This window comes from Hibiscus syriacus, unplaced genomic scaffold (assembly GCF_006381635.1).
Source record: "Hibiscus syriacus cultivar Baekdansim isolate YM2019G1 unplaced genomic scaffold, ASM638163v2 tig00110528_pilon, whole genome shotgun sequence".
NCBI classification, from domain to species: domain Eukaryota; kingdom Viridiplantae; phylum Streptophyta; class Magnoliopsida; order Malvales; family Malvaceae; genus Hibiscus; species Hibiscus syriacus.
The window spans coordinates 4569763-4578756 of record NW_024062770.1 but is presented as its reverse complement, the minus strand read 5'-3'; positions in this window follow the sequence as shown (position 1 = coordinate 4578756).

Genomic DNA, 8994 nt, shown 5'->3' with positions numbered 1-8994 from the left:
GAAGATGCCCCTTCATCTCTTTTTTCTTCCCAAAAATCCCCTTTTTAGTGGAACTTGAGGATTAACATTAAAGATTTAGCTTCAACAAGAGTAGAAATTAATATGTAATAATGAGAAGTGAAACTTGTTATAGGGAGTTGCATGAAGTGGACAAGTAGACACGTGAGGTTGGTCAGTGATTTGAAAGTCTATTTTAAGTAATCTTGCTTTGCTTTGTTCCAGTCGACGAGACTCAAGAATCATGTGTACCCATTCACCAATATTGCAGTGTTCCTCTTGCATTTCATATACGCTCAATTAGTCCTTGTTTGAAGCTTAATCCACATCAAAGAGGACTTGTATACTTAAGAAATAGTTTTTGATGTATTAGTACTACGATCATGTGCCAATTTGTTCAACTTTCAAATGTGTATGATTATATTAATATTCTAAATTTCTTAATAAAAAGTTAAGTTTAAAGTAAATAAAAAAAATAATGTAGAATAAACACAACATAATTCCAACATGGAAATTCAAAGTACCTAAATAAAAATAAAATCAAAATATTTTCTTCGATACAACATTTTTCAAAAAGAAAAAAATCATAAATATTAATAATTTTCATGTCTCTATTTGAACATATATGCAATATTGATGAAGACGTGAAGATTAAGAGAACCAATCTGACATATTACTCTACGACTAATTAGGAAGATCCAATTTGTTTATGTCCCAAGGGATTGTAATAGGATGACGAATCACTATTATCCGTAGTTAACAATTCGAGACAAAAATAAAACTGAGAAAAAATAAAAGAAAGAAATCAAATTCTTTAAAATAAAAGAGAATTAAAAAGGAAATAAAAATACTCTTTTTAATTTGATCTTTTGATCGAAATCAGTTGAAGTATGTTGCTACACAATTTTCTTAAGATCGATTTTCAGCCACTCCTTGGTGCTTGAGATCTTTTGGTCATCTATCTCATAGGATACAACAACTAGATGATTAGCTACAATAGCACAACAGTAGAGATCACGAACTTTCCTTGCCTTCTACTATAACCGGAAACACTAAGGGAGAAAAGGAATATTTTCTGAGAATGAGAGACAATATTTTTAAAACGAAGAAAATTCTTGAATTCTGAGATATGAAAAAACTAAGAGATATGCTCAATATTTATAGGGGAATTTCGAGAGAGTTTTACTCCAACTAAAACTCTTTTAATATCTAAATTTAAACATATAATAATTTCTTTTAAATTTAAAATGTTAAACCTGAGAGTTTTACTCCAACATGATATCTTTTAATATCTAAATTTAAATAGATAATAATATCTTTTTAATTTAAAATATTAACAGATATACACTCCTTTTAATATTCAAATTAAATAAATATTATTTTAATTTGAATTATACAAAAATATATAATTATCTTTAATATTCAAAGTTAAATAAAACATATCTTTTTTAAATTGATATATTCAAAGAGTAATATCCTACTAATATTCAAATTAAATGATATCTTTCAATTTGTAATATTTAAAAGGACTCTAAATTTAATATAAATATTAAATCCATCAATGTAATTCACTCTTTTTTTCCCAACAACCCCCAATGAAATTTATGATCTAAAATGTTTTGACTCGATGTGGCGATAGCCTCTGCGATCGATAGTTGCATAGGATATATAGGTGTCCTCCTTTGAACCTTCTATTATGAAAGTATATTTACTTTACTGGTTAAACAGCAAATGACGATGTCCTTGAATTGTTCTGTTGTTTGCGTAAACGATGACATACTTCACACAACTACCATTCTGATAAGAATTTATTTCTCATGGGTATGTCCCTAAAGCCATGGATATCACTTGGCTTTGCAAGAGTTTGAGAGAACTATGCCTTATAGTCTCCTTGAAACGACCCCACTTCACTCTCACATAGGTGACTCATGTTGCTTGGCTCATCGCAACACAAATGGTCATTAAAATTTTTGCTTAGCCTATACGTCTTTGATCATTGTTTACATCATAGGAATAGACTAGGGATAAGAAACCCCCACAGTGACCCTACATGAATTATGCAATTAGGTTGTCCCTTTGAACCTAGGTCTTGGGATCTCCAGTCAACAAGGTAGGGTTTTCCTTCACATAACACCTTTAAATTTCATGAGCTTTAGTCTCATTCCTTTAGATTTTTTCTCAACTTGATCTCGGTTTAATCCTTTGGTTAGCGGATCCGCGATGTTATCCTTTGATTTTACAAAGTCAATAGAGATAACTCCATCTGAGATCAGTTGTCTAATGATATTATGTCAACGACGTATATGTCTTGATTTACCAATATATATAAAATCATGTGCTCTAGCAAATCTTGATTGGTTGTCACATTATTACATAATGTGGGCATAAGTTTCTGTCATTCTGGAATATCCTCAAAAAAGTTTCGAAACCATTCTACTTCTTCTCCAGATTTTTTCTAGAGCTATAAACCCAGATTCCATTATGTATCCAATTATAATCGTTTATCTTGAGGATTTCCAAGACACCACTCCTCCTCCTAAAGTGAATACATATCCACTTATACCTTTTGGTATCTTGAGTATCATATATCCAACTAGCATCTGAGTATTCTTATAAGACAACAAGATCTCTGAAATAATGCAACCCATAATCTAGAGTATATCTAATATATCTTAGTATTCTTTTTATCATTTTCCAGTGATTTTTATCTAGATTGATTCTGAATCTGCTTAGATTTCTCATCGTAAAAGTGATGTCTGGTCTCGTACAACTCATGAGATACATTAAGCTACATATGAACCTTGCATATTCCACCTGGTGAACACTTTTACCTTGATTTTTAGACAAATGTGAACATAAGTCTATTAGAGCTATGGCTATACCAAAATCATCCTTGTTAAATTTCTCAAAGATCTTGTCCACATAGTGTGACCGTGTTAGAATAAGGGATTCATATGACATTTTAATTTGGATGCCCAAAATTGTATTGTCTAATCCCATGTCTTTCATGTCAAATCTCAAATTTAACATGTCTTTAGTACGTTTTACCATTTCATTGTTACTCCCAACAATGAGTATGTCATAACATACAAGCATAGAAAAACATATCATATGTTTGTAGTTTTGACACATACACACTTATCACACCCATTTATTTTGAAGTCATTTGTCATCATGACACTATCAAACTTCTCATGCCATTGTTTTTGTGCTTGTTTAAGTCCATACAAAGACTTCACCAACCTACAGACTTTTCTTTTTTGACCTATAACTACATGACCTTCAGGTTGTTTCATGTGAATTTCTTCGTCAAGGTCCCTATTTAGGAAAGTTGTTTTAACATCCATTTGATGTATTTCTAGATTTTAAAAAGTGGCTATTGTGATCCTTATGGATTTATCCTTGATACAGGAGAGTATATATCAAAGTAGTCAAGGCCTTCCTTTTGTCAGAATCCTTTTATTACTAATCTAGCCTTGTACTTATCAATTGTTCCACATGCTTTTAGTTTTTGTTTGAAAATCTATTTAGAATTTAGTGGTTTAATCTCTGGAGGAAGATCCACTAATTCCCACGTATGGTTCTACATGATGGAATCTATTTTGCTCTTAATGGATTCCTTCCATAAGGTTCCTTCAGAAGATCGTATACATTCTCTCAACGTTAGAGGTTTAATCTCCAACATAAAGGTTAAGAAGTCTGGCCCAAAGGATTTTTCAACCCTTTCTCATTTACTCCTTATTGTCTCTATCTTATTTTCAACCTGTTGTTGATTATATAGATTATCCTCATTATTAGTCTCTAAATTCATTTCATTGAACTTTGATCAATCTCCTCAGATTATTGTGTTCATTTTAATCTCAAGATTCTTTGATTCATACACAAGAAATCGATATTCATGATATGTTTTGCATTGCCTATGAAAATACAATCCACGGTTTTAGGACCTATTTTCATTTGCTTTGGTAATAGGGTCATTACTTTGGCAAGACACCCCCACATTTTTAAATGTTTGTAGAAATGTTTTTAGCATTTTCATAATTCATTTGGTGTCTTGTATTTTTCCTTTAAGGTACCTTTTTTAAAAGGTAATTAGCTGAAAAGACAACTTCCCCCCACATGTTTTGTGATAACCCATAACTGCCTAACAAAGCATTCATCATTTCTTTTAGAGTCTGATTGTTTCGCTTGCCTACTCTATTTGACTGGGGAGAATATGGTGGTGTTACTTCGTGAATAATACCATGTTATGAAAAAAATTCATCAAATGGTTCAACATATTCACCACCACGATCACTTCTTACCATCTTGATCTATTTATTAAGATGTTTTTCAATTTCATGTTAATAGAAAACAAATTTCTCTATAACATCGTTTTTTCTCTTTTAGCAAATACGCATAGTAATACTTTTGCTATCATCACTAGCGGTAATAAAATATTTATTCTCCCTCTTCTTTGCTATTATTACGAATTTTAAGAACTTGATCACTAATAATTCATTAGTACCAGCATCTTCGCAATTACAATTCAATATCATATATAATTCTTTAGCCATTTTAACCACTACACACTTTATAATGTGCATCATATAAGACTTTAAAAATGTGATTACATCTTAGAAAACCATGTTTTCCAAGATTTGATTTGAGACTTTCAAGAAATAAATTCAACAATTTATTTCTTTCTACAAGAAAGAATCATAATTGATTCTCAAGAAATCGTTTTATTTTCTTTTACCAAACAAAATCATATAAGATTAATAGAAAAATAAATTCAACGATTTATTTCCTTTACAAAATTAGAACCAATAGAAGATTCTATGGTGAAGTAAATTCAACAATTTATGTCTCTTTTTCTAGTGTAATATCTTCCGAAACATATATATTCTACTTAACAACCATAAATAAAATGAACTAATCCTTTAACTTTGACAACCCACTATTCAAGAGCCTTTGATTAAACTCTGAATCTGTTTGTATCGATAAAATTTCTCAAAAGAAATTAATAGTATTGTGTTTTCAAACACAAGCCATAATTATTATAATAATTTATAATAATTATAAATATCAAATGATATTTTTATTCATGTCATATTTAATATTCTAGATTAAAAGCCCATGATTAACGCTTACTATTTTTTAAATGTGGTAACAATGTTTACCTCATCCTTCCTAATGATAGGAGAATTATCCATTATTTAATTAAATTCAACATGACCAAATAAAACAACATTTTATGTCGTTTTATCTTGAAATTATATCCATAGAATTTTACAAGTTTCTCGTTGTGTTTTACAACCATCAACATCGTTGACTTTTAATTCAAATTTTGAGTAGGAATCAACGTTCCAAATCGTGAATTAGGTGAATCACTAAGATTATCTATTATTCCGTTTAACGTGAAATTAATAATTCCAACAATAAACCAAAAATAAAATTTTGATTTATTCAATCAACAAAATTTAATCATGAACTAAAATTATGAACCAATCAGTAACAAAGTTGTTACTTTCCCACGATTTCTATTAATAGAAATCAAATAATTCTATTACATAATAGAATTAAAATCTCATTTGATTTCAAATACAAAATCAAAGATTTCAATAAACAAAAAATTAATTCTATTTTATTTTCGATTTTGTTATCGGGCAGAATCAATATTCTGAAACAAAATCAATAACCAAAGTTATCTTCATGATAATTTATTTATTATCTATTTTTCCCACAATTTGTTTACTATCTCGTTTTCCCCACAATTTTAAATTATCTCAAACCAAGAAAGGTAGAAGATGATAATATGTCTTACGATTGTTATTCACAGTTAACAAACCGAGATAAAAAAATGGAACATGAGAAATAGTAAAAGAAAGAAATCAAATTTTTTAAAATAAAAGAGAATTAAAAAGGAAATAAAAATACTCTTTTATATTTGATCTTGTGATCGGAATCAATTGAGGTTTGTCGCTACACAGTTTTTTTAAGACCGATTTTGGGCCACGCCTTGGTGCTTGAGATCTTTTGGTCGTTTGTCTCCCATGATATAAAAACTAGTTGATCAGCTAAAATAACAAAACAATAGAGATCACGAACTTTCCTTGTCTTTGACTATCACCGAAAAAACAAAAGGAGGATATGAATATTTTCCGAGAATGAGAGAAAATATTTTTCAAGAGAAGAAAATTCTTGAATCCTAAGATGTGAAAAACCTGAGATTTACTCAGTATTTATGGGGGAGTTACGAGAGAGTTTTACTCCAACTAAATCTATTTAAATATCTAGATTTAAATAGATAATAATATTTTTTAAATTTAAAATATTAAATCTGAGAGTTTACTCTAACCAAATATCTTTTAATATTTAAATTTAAACAGATAATAATATATTTTAAATTTAAAAATATTAAATTGATATTCTCATTTTATTATTTAAATTAAATAAATATTATTTTAATTTGAAATATACAAAGTATATAATTATCTTTAATACTCAAAGTTAAAAAGATAACATATATCTTTTTAAATTAATATATTCAAAGAGTAACTATCCTACTAATATTCAAATTAAAATAATAATTTGCACTATTTAAAAAGACTATAAATTTAATAAATATTAAATTAATCAATGTAATTCACATTTTTCCAACAATCACCTTACAAAAAGGTTCAAATAGACAGAATCTTTTTAATGCGTGTTGGTAAGGTCTGTTGGTGGTGTAGCTGCTTTTTGTGTCTCACTGCTTCTTTGTTCTATTCACTAGTCCATTGCTATGTTGGGTGATTTGCTTTGGTATGAAGGGTTGTTTAGTCCGTAAGTGTCCACTAGTTGTTTATCCTCTCTTGTATGTGGCGTTAGCTATTGTTATGTCTGGAAGTGTCTGCTGGTCGGTGAGAATTGTTCTTTAGTTGTCTGCCACCGTTTTGATCACGTTTTTCCTGGATGTGCAGTGGTCAAAAGCTTAGATTAGTATGCGTTTGTATCCAGTTTGCAGTGTTGTTATCGTGGCTTTATGCCCTGCTTTCATGTCGAGGAGTACTCTCTTCCTTTATATAAGATTAAATTTTTTTATGATACTCTTCGTCCGAATAAGAATATTTTTATAATAAGATATTGAATTGATGAGCAGAAAGAATTGTTCTACGAACGGTTTTGAATACATTTATAAAATGTCTCAAAAGGGTACCTACTTATACAAGATCATCGATCTTTCTTAATCAAAAAGTGTATCATAATGAATATAACATGAAATGTCAAATTATCATAATAATAAAGAAATTTGTGTCATAAAAATATTTATAGACAAAAACAAACATTTTAAAAATGTATGAAAAAAATCAAAAAGAAAAACATGTTTATTTAAATTTAATAAAAATATTAAGCAAAAAAAATAGACAGAACACTATACCACCCTCTAAGACAACATTTATATTTTTTTTATTAAAGACAACATTAATATTCTAAAATCTAATTATTTATTAATAGGATCTTGTAATCCTAAAATCCAACAAGGGTTAGTTCACGGCGTTGCTCTTGGTTTGGAAATTGTTTACTTTTAGTTTTATATCATCATATTCCTGAACCACATGGGTACAGGTACAGGTACAACATATTAACACAAGTATTGTTAAAATCTTAAATAAACTTAATCTGTAGGATTTAAGCTGACCAAATTGCCGTTTATCCAGCTTAAATTTGGAGATTTTATACTGATATGATTTAAATTATTATTTGTTAATTAAATTTTTTTATTTAAATTTAATTATATAATTTATAAACATTAAGAATAGATCATTTAAATTTTTTAATATTAAATAAAAAATAAATGTGAGATGACATGTCCATTTAAAAATGGATTAAAAAAAGAAAAAAAACTGAGCAATGGCCTAGCCATGAGCAGATCTATCATCTAATTAGAATGTTAGTCATAAATTTCGTTTTTAATTTAGTTTATCGGTTTCATACTTTTATAGAACTAGTGTACAGCATCGTTTCACTTTGAGAAATGAAGTAATATTAATAAGTCATTTTCTTTAAAAAAAATTAAGTTAAGAGTGAACACTGAACTATCATGACAAACAAGCCAAAAATGCAAAAAAAAAAAAAATGCACGATAAAGCTAAACTAACGTATTGTTAAAAATGCAAATGTTGTACTGAATAATTCCTCATGTATATTTTAGAATATAAATGATACAAATATATACGATTCTAATCTAACTAACTGTCAATTAGTTACAATTGAAACAGAAATAACAAACTTAACTTCTAACACTCCCCCTCAAGTTGGTGAGTAGAAGATATCTTTTACCCCCAACTTGGATACAAGATACTCATGTTGTTGTACTCCTAGAGCTTTAGAAAATATGTCTACTAACTGCTCTGAAGAAGACACAAACTCTATCTTGATAAGCCCTTCTTGTATTTTCTCCCTTACAAAGTGACAGTCAATTTCTATATGCTTTGTACGCTCATGATATACTGGATTTGCTGCAATCTGAAGAGCAACCTTGTTATCACAATACAACTTGATTGGATACTTTCCTTCTAATCCAAGCTCATTGGCTAAACCATTTAACCAAGTCAATTCTGTTGATGTAACAACCATGCTTCTATATTCTGCTTTAGCAGATGATCTGGCTATGGCATTCTGTTTCTTGGACTTCCATGAAATCAATGAATTTCCAAACTTAATGCAAAACCCAGAAACAAACCTTCTTGAAATAGGACATGCAGCCCAGTCTGAGTCACAATATGCTTTAAGTTCAACTGCTGTTTGAATCCATCAAGATCCATTGACCAAGATTCCCTTTTATGTACCCACTATCCTCAATGCAGAATGCAAATGGGATTCCTTAGGCTGTTGCATAAACTGACTCAAGTAATGCACAAAAAGGTTATATCTGGTCTAGTATGTGTGAGGTAAATAAGTCTTCCAATGAGCCTTTGATAAACATTCTTGTCCGCTAACAACTTATCAACTTCATTACTCCCTTTTGTGCAT